The sequence below is a fragment of the Staurois parvus genome, unplaced genomic scaffold (genome assembly GCF_062004578.1).
Source record: "Staurois parvus isolate SC_StPar_1 unplaced genomic scaffold, SC_StPar_1.0 ptg000081l, whole genome shotgun sequence".
Lineage (NCBI taxonomy): Eukaryota > Metazoa > Chordata > Amphibia > Anura > Ranidae > Staurois > Staurois parvus.
In genome coordinates, this window is record NW_028317877.1 from 17,132,048 (window position 1) to 17,146,310 (window position 14,263).

At 39.3% G+C, this 14,263-nt stretch overlaps 1 pseudogene; it reads left to right on the forward strand.

The window, feature by feature from the left end:
- Positions 1–2,213: 2,213 nt before the first annotated feature.
- The window catches only part of LOC149469135 (uncharacterized), a 30,086-nt pseudogene continuing 18,036 nt past the window's right edge, over positions 2,214–14,263 (forward strand).

A 14,263-nucleotide genomic window follows, 5' to 3' on the forward strand; every position in this document is an offset into this window, starting at 1 on the left:
ATTGTGTGTAGGCTGTAACACAGCTCAAAACCATCACTGGTCAAAATTCAAATGCAAAACGTTGGCCAATAATGGCTTTCACAATGCATTATGGAAGTTTCTCACCGGATGTCCCAAAAGTTTGTAGTTTGCCCAAACCTCCAAACAACAAATGCTTAGTCTGAACTTACATTCAGTTAAATAAATTCTCAGCACATCCCTAGATGAAACAGCTGCACCAACACTTGACGAACTAATGAGAGAAGGGAACCTGTCCACTGAATAAAGGTATACTCAAAGAATATGAAAACCAAAGGGGTTATTTACATATGAGACAATTGCCAACCCCCAAACACAGAATGGCCAATATATACACCATTAGAAATTCCATCATGTACATATTTCTTGCCAGAAACATATGCCAGTAGTTATTTACATAATATGGGCATTGAATAATTTTCGTTTATACTAATCGTCAGCAGACATTTATTCAAAGGGGGGTGTATTTAGAAACTATTGAATAAACCTCCAAGCAATGTTGTTACTAGGCTGCAGCTAGAGGGAGCTTTATTGTTTACAGGGAAAGTGATAAAATCTAGCTCACAATAAATTTGGAATTCAAGTGAGCAACAACTGTTCTGTGCTCTCCTTTGTCTTATGAGGGTTAGTCACATTTTTAATATTTTATGAGTTTCCTTTAATTTTCTTATATTCATACTTTGCAGATATCTCTTAAATGTAAAAAAAAACATGTTTTATACCATATGAATAATAGGTACAGCTAAGAATATATTATTTTTATTCATTGATGGAACTGTAATTAGTTGTGAGTGCCCTTGACCTCATAGGATAAAACAAAATGTATATTAATTTATGTTGCTGAAATGAAATGGAAAGACCAAAAAACTGAATATGAAAAATGTATGCTGAAGTTACAACATTGAGTTAATTCATGTCTGATCTAGCTTGCATTATTCAAGGAAACATCTGTAATAATGTATACTGTGGTAACAAGATTAATACAGCATGCTAACCTTTGTATTGACGTGGCCTCAGTCTTAAAGAAAACCAGAAGCATTCAGAAACGCATGTAAATTAATTGAGTAAAGGTTATGAAACAAAGCAAGAGATTATATAGTGGGTGTAATCTACCTCATGCCCAATTTTTAAGTGTATATAGAGAATGAACTTCTTCTGTTTGCTCCCTTTTGGTCTATTCAACTATGCCACTGTGAGTGTTTTCTTGTTTTGTTTATAAGCTTCAAAAGTACTTGTTGATCCTGCCAGAAAACTTGTGAACTGCTAACTTCCCCTATGCTCTTTCTCTAGTTCACTGCTATCAGTTAAAATATTCTCAGCAGTGAATTAGCGTGAGAATGCTGCTACTCCATAGATACAGTGCAGTCAGTGTTACAGGACAACGGGCTTGTTACTGGTAGCATCAACAGGCAAAAATTAGGAGGCAAAAAGCCTAAAAAATAAAAGTAGTATGCTGTTTCACTCCAATTTTTTTGAGGCAGACAGAGATTTTTATTGGTGGTTTAATCACCACTTTTTTTTTAATTCGGGGAAAAAAAACTTTTTTTCTTATTTTCTGTAACAGAATTTTGCAAATAAATAGTCTTTCTGTATAAATTTAGGCCAAACTGTATTCTACCACATTTCTTTGGTAAAAAAAACAAGTGTATATTATTTAGTCTGTGTAAAAGTTATAGAATCTACAAACGATGGTATACTGCATATATGTAAATTGATCAAACCTGATTCTGACTGCGTATCTCATTTCTTGAGACCCTAAAATGTAAGGTCAGTACAAATACCCTCAGAACGACTTCATTTTGGAAAGAAGGCAGTCTGAGGTATTTAGTAAAAAGCATGGTGAGTTTTTTGAAGTTGTGATTTTTTGCAAAGAAAATCTTTGATATATGATGAATGTAAATAAAATCTGTTTTTGTTTACAAAGTTCTTAAATTTTACACACATCTTAGGTACATTTACAATTACACCCCAAAACACATTTTACTACTCCTACTGAGTACAGCGATACAACATGTGTGAGACTTTTTCACAGCCTAGCCACATAAAGAGGCCCAAAATCCAAAAAGCACCTTAAGGCTTTCATCCCAGAGGCAGCGTTGTCAATTGTCAGTATTTTTACTGGCAGCCAGTAAAAAACTGTCACTTTCCTCCTGCCAGTAAATACCAGTGACAGGAAAAGGTTGCTAGTTAAAAATATGGCTGTGACATTCAGCTCGACACATGTGCAGCTCCGGTCTGGAGACGGCCAAGACATCCAAGTGTCTGCTATAAGGTGCTTGGGTGGAGCTAGCAAGGGGGCAGGTCCGGTGGCAGTGGTACCCGAGTGTGTCGTGTTACACCATGGTGCAAGGGAACCTAGCAGAGTGGCTGGAGCCTTGTATGCAGGTCTCTGGGACAAGAGCAAGGCAAGCCAGGAGCAGGACTGTCAGTTCTGTTTGGACTGGAGTAGACTGAAGGGACCACCTGGCATTGAGAAAGACTGTCACTGTGACTCAGGAGCAGTTGTGTCATGTAATCAGAACAGTAAAATAATTAACGAGCACTTGGAGATAAATGGTAAGCAGCTGGCATAAAAGGTACAAACCCCAAACCTTCACACTATGAATAATAATAACATATGCAGTGCTAAAAAGAAATAACTCATGAATCACAAATCTGATAAAATATGAATGTGAATAAAATCAAATAAAATGAGTAGTGACTAAAGTGCTTAAAGTGATTAAAATGAAAATGAAAACAACGTCCTCAGATAATGGTTCAATTGTCCCAGTAAAAAAGGTGCAAAAGTTGTCGACTCCGTGCTCAAAGGTGGGTAAATATTATGCACTCACCAGAAAGCGCATATTGTGCGCATTTGAGTTGTCAGACCACTCTTGGTACTAGAAGGCTGAAGCAATGTGGGTCATCTAGCAGGCTGTCACTCTGGTAGGGATGCACCTTCCTCTAACCAGCAGGGGGACACCAGACATCCAGCAATACTTGGCATAAAGCTAATCCAGACTCCTCAGACCAGGACACTCAAACAAGATATCCACCTTGAAAAAGGGGGGGGCTCGACCAAACAGCCCACCCCAAAAAAGCAGTTTTGTTGCTGTAAAGAAATATCTGTTTGCTTCACCAGAGTGTTTGCCTTCTGATCCTGAATGGGAGGGTGTGATTCATACCGATGATCCACATTGCTTCAGCCTTCTAGTACCAGGAGTGGTCTGACAACTCAAATGCGCACATTATGCGCTTTCTGGTGAGTGCATAATATTTACCCACCTTTGAGCAGGGAGTCGACAACATTTGCACCTTTTTTACTGGGACAATTGAACCATTATCTGAGGACGTTGTTTTCATTTTCATTTTAATCACTTTAAGCACTTTAGTCACTACTCATTTTATTTGATTTTATTCACATTCATATTTTATCAGATTTATGATTCATGAGTTATTTCTTTTTAGCACTGCATATGTTATTATTATTCAGTCGTGTCATGTCAGTGAGATGTCATCATCATATGTGCTGCTGCACACTGCTGTCAGTGACACTGTTAGAGTCAATTTCATGTGTGTGTACCTGCCCATTTTAATTTCTTGCCTTCCTGAGTCCTGTCCCTGAGCTACTTATGTGCTATATTGAAAATAAAATAAGAAATATATTTTTTGCCTCAATATGCCTCTACCTTAAATATCATAGCTAATTGCATATTGTACTTGTATGTATCCTAAAGACATGCATAAATTATGCATCTAATTTCCTGACTACCTATCACACTTTTGGAAGCCCTGGAGTACCAGGACAGTGGAAACACCCACAAAATGACTTTGTTTTAAAATGAAAACATACCAGGCATAGGGTGTAGTTTGGAAACGTAAACTGAAAAGTTTTTGGAAAATGTGCTAAGAAAATTACAATTATCCTTTTCCCACGAAGCTGTAAACTAATAAGATATTTTTAACACACATCATTAGCATACTTAGATACCAAGTATAGGGATAAGACATGTGTAAGACCTTTTCAGGGTTTGTACTGATTATGTACCAGACATTGCATCTTGTGTATTACAAAAATCAACCAACACTGCATAGAAAACAATATACTGCAGTGATCACCTCTGTGCTAGCAGTCAGGGAATATAGCTTATAGTAGCTTCACCTACTGCAGTCCTCGTTCCACAAAGACAAGCAGGCCTAACCTATTGGTACATGACTGCCCCTGTAGCACAATGCTATGTTCACTGGCCAGGAAGCACAAGAGGCTGAACAATGGGAGAACAAAAGATTACCTATGGTTCCAGTTGTGCAGTTGTCTGCAGAGGATGACGTGGTAAGTGGGACATGCCAAAAGATTAGTGCTGGTGGCAAGCAAGCAGAAACATGGTTTAAATACAGGCTGGAGTCATTTCAGGCAGAAGGCAGAGATGTGGTCAATATGCAGGTAAAGGATCAGTCCAGGCAGCAGGAAAAAACTTGATCAATGAATGGTTCATGTTTAGTTCAGGTGACAGGCAGAGACGTTGTCAGTATGCAGTGTAATATTCTGGGGTTATTGCTCAAGTGTAGTAGCCTGCTGGTCTCTTATAAGACTTGGACACGGCGGTAGAGGCTGCTTCCTACCCAAAGCTCTTCAAAGCCTCCATACTGCAGACCCTGATCTGGGAATAACAAAACCCACAGAAAGCCAAAAGCTTAGTTTTCTACACTCTGAAGCAATACTCTGGAGCCCCTCACTTTGCATATTTGAAAACCCTGTGATGTCTTCAATCCCACTACACAGTGACAGGGCCTCGCACTGTTACAGTAGGCAAACGTTTAGTCTAGGCGGCAAGCAAAAAAAATGTACGGTTGTGATGAAGACAGTCTACTCTGCACAGGCTAGGTTGTGAGGGACATTGGGGACAATGGTAATGTATGTCATGCCTTACTCCATTTTTTGTGCATGCCTGACTTTTTTTGGGATCTTCGCCTGTTGCAGTAGGAGGGATAATATCAGGGAAGTGTCTCTCACACATGCATTTAATGATCTATCCATTAAATGCATGTGCCTCTACTATGGGGACTCATAAATTTTAGAGTTAGGACCACAGATGATCAGGGTGCCGTGTCGTGGCTCTGTGGCTTACGTATGTATTTGCAAATGTGTGCTAACTAAACCCCTGTTATAAACGCATACTGTTAGACAGGTTAATTCGGTTGTTAGCAAGCTGGCTGGCAAGTTGTCCAAGAACATTGTTCTCTCCCCCTTTTTTTCACTATGTGATGCCTGTTTATGTGTCCTTGCTTCATAAGCCAGTTATAGACTTGGGCGGGTGGCCACTTTTATGCATGTTTGAGTTTTTGGTACGTGGGTGCACTAGGGCCCTGGTTGCCATTGTGCTACATGCTGGGGTCCAGTGCACTCCTTTGCCTTTAAGAGGGGTGGCTCCCTCAGGTCCACCTGCCCTTGATCTATCCATTAAATGCATGTGCCTCTACTATGGGGACTCATACATTTTAGAGTTAGGACCACAGATGATCAGGGTGCCGTGTCGTGGCTCTGTGGCTTACGTATGTATTTGCAAATGTGTGCTAACTAAACCCCTGTTATAAACGCATACTGTTAGACAGGTTAATTCGGTTGTTAGCAAGCTGGCTGGCAAGTTGTCCAAGAACATTGTTCTCTCCCCCTTTTTTTCACTAAGTGTCTCTCATACAGCCTGCTGACTGCATCAGAAAAACAGGTTTTAGGTGGAGGGCCTTCCTGGTAAAAAAAAAAAGGGCTGTTACAACTTCTTCATGGTATTTTAGGAAGAAGTCATGTCTTCCTGTAGCTGTGCAGATGATGTAGGAGGTGTAAGTGGCCCATTGAAATAGGTATGTACTGTAGATGGATATTTTTTTGCACCATCTGGTTTCCAAGTAGAGCATCATTATTTGTTCATTATAATTTACACCTCCCATAAATTGATTGTAGTCAAGTTTGCAGTGAGGCATTTGCAGCAGACCATGCCTTCCTTGGATTTCCACTGAGGTGTCTTGATGTCTAGAGGAAAGGACATACACACCCTGTTTATTCTTCCATTTAGGGACACAGTTTCCTAATTTTGAAAACTCGCTGACTCTCCCCTTTTTAGCTTTGTGGTCACCAGTCTTTGTGGAAAGCACTTGCGATTTGTTCACACAAGCTATAGTTTGCTGCAGATAAAGCTGACGAAAAAGTAGCAGGCTGGTATAAAATCTGTCCACATAAGGTTGCACAGAATTTTTCTGATGCTACTAGGTATCCTGAAGGCTCCAGGTGTCTGTCTTTACCTTTGTAAATGCTCAAGTCATATGTGTACCCTGTGGTCCTTTCACATAGTTTATATAACTTTACCTTGTATCTGGCACCTTTACTGACATATATACTTTTTGATGACCAGCTTGCCTGTAAAATAGATTAGGGACTCATCAATACAAACATATGTCAGGACTATACATTTCAGAAAATTATGGGGTAAAATAATTGAAAAAAAAAATGAAGTGACCTAATTTAAAGTTTGTATTATTCAAAGTGACTTTGGGAAGGGCATAGGGAATTGTTGCTCAAGGCAGGAATCTCATAATAAATTTACAGTGTGTCCTGGTCATAACAGAGGAATACAATATGGTCTAAGGTGAATGGACAATAGGATTGCAATCCTTTTTTTCATGAGACACATATTTAGGGAAAGGCAAGAAAGATTTTAAATTCTTTAACTGTGATGGGTTTCCACTTAAACAGGTGAGCATAAATAGAATTCGGATTATTTGCAATGTACTGCTGAGCAAACAGATTACATTGGTCCACAATGTAATTGAATAAATCATCTGTGAAAAACAAAGGAAAAAACTGAAGGGGTGAAAAATTTCAGTTTCTGCCTTAATGCCTGGTTTCACAGTAAATGGGGGGGGGGGGATAGTTGCTGCTGAATTCGATAGCCATAAAGGATTTAAGAGTGCCTCTGGGATAATAGTATGCGCCCTAACCCTTTGTGGCTAATGTGACACCTCACTGCTTGTGTTTGGCCTTTCATTCAGATGTACTGCACTGCTGGTGCTAGCCACTTCTCCAGGATGTACTGTACTGCTGGTGCTAGCCACTTCACCAGGATGCAGGGCTGTGGATAAAGGGGTACCACCAGTCCTCCTGTATGGGGCCCAGGCCAGCAGGTGGGCCAAGGCAGCTGGGTGAATCAGATGTGGGCAGGGAGGGTGATGGGCGCAGCAGGGGGGGAGGCAATTACTGGAACCAATCTCCTGTATGGCTCTCTGCAGCAACTGAAAACTGGCTTCTTCTTTCCTTCTTGCTGGCTTTCAGCTGCTGCAGCGGGAGCCATACATGGGATCAGTTCCAGTAACTAATATATAAACTTTTCTAATTAATCTCAATAACTCACCCAAAATACCAATAAATAAGATACATTCCAAATACATAAATAAATAAATAAGATAAATTAAATATAAACACATAAATGTCCCACAACTTAATAAATGTCCCAAAATACTTTTATAATCCAAAAAATATCTGTGTGAATATTCCAATTTAATTTGTAGATAATCCAGTGTAGACTTTTCAAACTGTTCGTGAACCTCAGAACAAAAAAACTTAAAATAGTGTATTACCCTTTGACTTCTAAGTAATAAAGTGATAACAAATGTATCATGCAAAATACATAGCGGGCACACTACACACGTGGAAGGAAGAAAAAAAATATTAAAAAAAATAAAATAAATAATTTATATCTCTAAATATAAAATAAAATTAAAAAAATCAATATAATATATCTAATAATGAAAATAACAAATCCCCCAAAAATAGCAATACTGCACGTGATACCTCCACGTACTGAAGGCTAATAGTGAATAATTCAAACAAAATACTAAAAACTAATAGTGAACACTTCAAACACTTCAACCAAAGTGACAAATCAAGTGTTATCCTCCACTGGTGAAAGGTGGATAATTACCCTTATGAACAATAGGCTAAAAACATAGGATAGTGGCAATCTCCAATGCTTGTAATCCTCCTCTCATTTTTACTCTTCCATATCCTCTTAGAGCAAGAAGGAGAGATTCAGCGGTATGCAGTATATGAAAGAACACTTTAATACAATTTCTTACATTAAAATTTGTGACATTCAGCTTCCAATCCTCAGAACAGTGAAGGTGCAGTCCCTAGTATGAAAACCAGCATGTTTCCCACTTTCAAAATGGCCGCAGTCGCACTTCCGGTTTGCGTTAGTGCGTCAGACGTCACGTGTTCCCTCCTCTAATTCCCACCTGCAGCTGCAAGCACACAATAGGATCCTTTAGGATGGAGAGTTGGGGAAGGGTCCTCTAAATATGTCACATTTACCAGCCCCTTTCCTTTCTGAATGTACCAATCGGTACCAATCACTCACTGTGTCATTCTTAACTGAAGCATAGTAAACTGGGTTTTTTTGAGGGGGGCCCTGCCAGGTTGGCTGTAAGGTAAAAAACCTTGAGCCTTTACAACCACTTTAAACAATTTTTGGAATAAAATGATCAATTTAATAGTTAATGGGTACTATAAGTCTGATTGAGCTCCAGATGCAGTGGTAATAGAGCATCCAAGGCAAAAACAACAGAATAACAAATTCTGTGTTGGCTTTGTGTTCATGAACTGAAAATTGTTAATAGAAGGTAGGGTTCGAATGGTAGTGTAAAGCAACCTGAAATCAAATTCAACAAACTGCGGATACAGATAAACTAATTATTTTAATAGGTTAGAAAACAAATGGACCATAATCATCTTAAACCTTTTACTAATATTTATTGTTCAACAGTACATCGTATTAAAACTAAATAAATCTATTCCTTCCAACTATCGTAATAAATGGTAACAAATGTAAGAAAAGCCTGGCCATTTAACAGCTTTGAATTTCCCGTATACTATAGTAAAATAAATAAATCATTTGTATACCAGCAATTACAGCATAGTATGCTGTCAGAGTCTGTTTAATCTGTTTCAGACATCACAGAGAAGGAATGTTTCCAAGATGTGATCATAGCCCAAACATTAGCACCCCATCTAGCAAAACACTTCACATTTAGTCACTGTTTGTTCTAGGACAATGACACAAAACACAGCACTCTGGCAAGAAAGTAAGATTTTACGCTGTGGCGACCCATTCACAGTGAGCTGATGTTGTAGCTTGCATCATTTATTATACCTTCCTTTAAGATCTAATAGTATACATATATACAGTACATATAGTGAACATAAACTATATAAATCACATTATTAAGGATAAGAACTGTTCTGGATTCCCTGGGACAGTCCTGCATTTAGACCCTCTATCCAAATGATACTCTGTCCCGGCAAATGGATAAACAGATCACACATCTGGCAGCAGAACACCATGGTAAAAACATAACCTTCCCTGGGAGCTCTATGTACACCAATCATGGTTTGGCAAAACCTAATCGTACATGGAGCACCCACTGAAAGGTTATGTACTGAAACATAACAATCAACAAGAACATTTCAGTTTTAGATATTAACCCTAATGGCATGTTTGGATTTGAAGTTGGAGGGGAAGTGGGGGAGCTGTTAAAATGTGCTGTTGAGTTATTACATACAAATGTTATACACTACTCAAAAATAGCATGAGTCTCCAGAGTTTTATATTACAATTATGCTTTTTCATATGCTACAATACATCTGCAATCAATATATTTGTAATTTGCTGTATATTTTAACCTGGGTTTCTAAGTGTTCATGGCTGTTGAGATTAAATTAACCATAATAGTAGAATTCATGCACCAAGGGTATAATACTCTAATCCTAAAAGGTTATAAATAACGGTGTCTATTAATAGAGTTCAAGTGCAATTAGATGATAATTAGGAACTACTAACCATTTTCTGTATGTATTAAATGATTTTATTCATGTATAATAAAGGCTGACCATTAGTTTAACTCCAACTTATGTGGTCACCAAGGGGATGTCTGCTAACTAAATGTAGTAATTTTTTATTACATTAAAAATTAGAGTAAAGGAAACCCCTTCCCTATTCTGTCAAAAACAAACAAAAAAAGTCTTTGGCTTTAGGTACAATTTAGCATGCAAATAGGAAAGTAGATCTGTATGAGAATCACACGATAACCACAATGGCAGTTGTTTTTTCATATGCTACAATACATCTGCAATCAATATATTTGTAATTTACTGTATAATTTAACCTGGGTTTCTAAGTATCCACGGCTTTTGAGATTAAATTATCTATAATAATAGAATTCACCAACGGTATAATACTCTAATCCTCAAAGGTTATAAATAATGGTGTCTAGTAATAAAGTTCCAATGCAATTAGATGATCGTTATCAATTGCTAACCATTTTCTGTGTTTATTAAATGATATTATTCATGTATAATAAGGGATGACTATTAGTTTAACTCATGATTATGTGGTCACCAAGGGGATGTCTGCTAACTAAAAAGGGTAATTTATCAGTAAATTTAAAATTAGAGTAAAGGAAACCCCTTCCCTATTCTATGAAAAAAAAAAAAGTTTTTGGCTTTAGATACAATTTAATGCATAAATATAAAAGTAGATCTGTATGAGGTTCACACAATAACCACAATTACAATTATGGTTTTTCATACCTGGGTTTTTAAGTATCCATGGCTGTTGAGATTAAATACTAATAATAGAATTCATGCAATAAAGGCTATAATACTCTAATCCTCAAAGGTTATAAATAATGGTGTCTATTAATATAATTCAAATGCACTTAGATGATCATTAGAAATTGCTAACCATTTTCTGTGTTTATTAAATTATATTATTTATGTATAATAAAGGCTGACCATTAGTTTAACTCCAACTTATGTGGTCACCAAGGGGATGTCTGCTAACTAAATGTAGTAATTTTTTATTACATTAAAAATTAGAGTAAAGGAAACCCCTTCCCTATTCTGTCAAAAACAAACAAAAAAAGTCTTTGGCTTTAGGTACAATTTAGCATGCAATAGGAAAGTAGATCTGTATGAGAATCACACGATAACCACAATGGCAGTTGTTTTTTCATATGCTACCATACCAATTGCTAACCATTTTCTGTGTTTATTAAATTAAATTATTTATGTAAATTAAAGCGGTGGTAAACCCAATTTTTTTAATTTTACCTACAGGTAAGCTTATAATAAAGCTTACCTGTAGGTAAAATGAATATCTCTTAAGCGTGCACCGTTTAGAAGATATTCTCTCTTTTCTAAAGCCGGCGCATGCGCTCTGATAGAATGGCATACCCGTGCCTTTCTTTCAGAGCTGTGTGCCGTGCCCATGCGTGTGAGTGACGTCATCGCGGCCTGGCCTATCAGACAGCTGGAGATTGTGAACCTAGAAGAAGGACCGGGTGAAGATGGAAGCCTCTGGAGTGGTGACAGAGCACTACTGGAGGGCTTTGTTTTAAGGTAAGTTTTACATAATGTGCTAGTGTGCTGTCAGGGTAAGGAAGCTTTGCGTCAGTGCACATCTATGCGCCAATGCCGGGTACCCGTCAGCTGTGCCAGTGCGCATGCGCATGTGCACATGGTTGCGCACGTGTGCGCGTGCCGGTGTGCACAGGCGGGCTATTTAAACTCCTGCTGCACTTAGAAGGTCTACTATGTTCTGTGCTTGTATCCTGATTCCTGTTACCTACCTGATTTGACCTGACTACGATTGAAGTCCGCCTGCACCGACCCGGCTCATCCCTTGACAATCCACTTGCCTGCTCCTCTGTACCTGATCTGCCCGATTGATCCTGACCTGGCTTGTCTGACGCTGCTACCTTTCCCGCCTGTGACTATCTCTAGCTGCCAGCTGCCACGGTTGTCCAAACCCCCGCTATACCTTCCTGCTGCTGCACCTGCTCACCTGTATCTGCAACCGACCTGCATCCTGGTCTTCTGGGTCATCACCTGCCAGCTGTCACCGCAGACCTGTCAGGCACTCGTGCCCCTCCTGGCTCAGTGCCTTCTGTTTACCCTATCAGGGGTCCTGAGCGGGAGTGGTAAGAGGACGCCCTCTCTCCACGTCAGGCTCCCCAAGCAGGTACGTGACATATGCAATGCATACTAGCACATTATGACATGGATCAATTAAAGTTGACGGCACCCTGAACGCAGGTCGTAAACACATTGTGTTTGCCCGCACCAGCCTGCACCGAACTGCATGGTACAAAGTACCATGCGATGCAGTTGGCGTACATTTAAATAAAAAGTAGTTCATGTACTACTTTTAGCATGGTGCAATGCAGGTTCAGCCCATTCAAATTAATAGGTTTGAAATCGCACCGCATAGACTCGCATATGAACTGCACAGGAACACACAGCTCGTTCCTGTGCAGTTCAGATTAGGGCATAGTGTGAACCAGCCCTCAATGTTTATTTTTTTAAAAAGACTCGTTAAAACATGTGTGTCTTTTTTTACACTTTTCACTTTTTGATGAATGAGTAGGAGGACCAGTGTCTGGGACCCCGCTCATTTTTAAAGATATTCTTATAAAACCCTTACTTGCAAACCCCAAAAAGCACTGACCCAGGGTTCTGGGCAAGAGGCCATTGTCCTCATGATTACCCCCGACTTCTTCTGGCCTGTCAACTGCATGCTTGGATGAGGGGATGGAATAGGTTTTGGAGGAAATTCACTGCTTTGGTGCTTTGTGCTTTGGTACATGTTCCCCAGGGCAGTGCCCATGCTATTTCTTGGATAATCCCTTACCTATTGGCCTAGAAAATAGGTATTACTGTTTTTTTAACATTTGGTTCTCATTGAATTTAAGGGAGCTTTGGATTCGACACCCAAGTTCACTGAACCCTTCTCGAACCAAAATTAGGAATATTCAGCACATCCCTAGTGATTATTTTCATTCATTTGCAGTTGGTTTGATTTATGCTTAACAAACAGTTACCACTGTATCCATTTTGCGGGGATGTATCAGTTCAGAATAATATTTTGAAAATGAGAAATTACTTTCTTTTTTGCTTTGTGCTGCCTCGGATGACTCCCAAATCAGCTCAACAAAGAGTGGGAATGGTATGAATAAACTGTGCAGACACATGCATAAACTGCTAATCTTGAAGCTATGGAGTGTGGCTTCTTATTGGTCAGTGGGTAATTGGCTCTGTTAAAAGCAGAACTTAACCAACTTAATACGCAGGTATTTTACACATGTAGAGGACGTTTACCTGCCAAAGGATTTTTAATTTTGCACAATCAGTGTCAGGAATGGACTCACCACAGGTGGTGCTGGGGCTCACCTGCCTTGTGGGCTGCAGTACCAGTGCTGGCCAGCGGGTGCTCTCAGCAGCCAGAATCTCACTCCTGCAGTCAAGCCATCACCTGAGGCTGATTGCAGGAGGTGTATTTAATCAATGGCCAGGCCTGCAGTCAGTACCTTGGTGCTTGTTCCCATGAGCCCCTGTACCTGCATCCTGCCTGCTTCCTGCCTGGTATTCCTGCCTGATCTTGACTCTGCTAGAACTCTGCCTGCACCGACCCCGGCTTTTCCTGACCACTCTCCTGCCTGCTTCTTTGTACCTTGTCTGACCGATAGTTACCGACCCGGCCTGCCTGACTGCGTCTGTGTTCCCGCACATATTGTGATTTGTTGGAGGTTTGGGTTTTGCACTGTGTGTACTGTATAGTCTTAATAAATTATATTGTTTTATACCATACTTGAAGCCTGCATTTCCCTTTGTCAGTCCACACATCTCTGGTCATACCTGGATCCCTGACAGTCAGTCTTGTAATTCAGGCACCTTTGCAAGAGAGCACAACCACACACTCCACTATCTTGGCCTATTGACTGAACAAAAGAACAGAAGCACAATTATGGGGTCAACCCTCTGCTTATTCTGGTCAGTATTTATCAAGACAAATTCAGTTGCTTACAATTATTGAATTATAATTACATCTAAATGGAAAGTACAGCTTATTTTCAATGACAGCATATTTTGATTTATTGCCACATTTATGGAAGTGTATATGCCTTTTTCAATTTTACAAGCTTGCTAATTAATATTTTTGTTGTTGTAGTAAATGTAGAGTGATTAGGTTAGCCACTAAAGGATGCTCTGATTGGCTCAGTAAAGTTACCTAATAAGCTACATGGAGAGTGCTGCACTGTCAATGAGTTGGATGACTCATTGCACTGTGAGAAGGAGCAGTAAAGTGCAACCACTGTACAGCTCTGAAAACATGAAGTTGATGATGTTTATGTATTGAGCAAATATGCCTATTTATTTTAA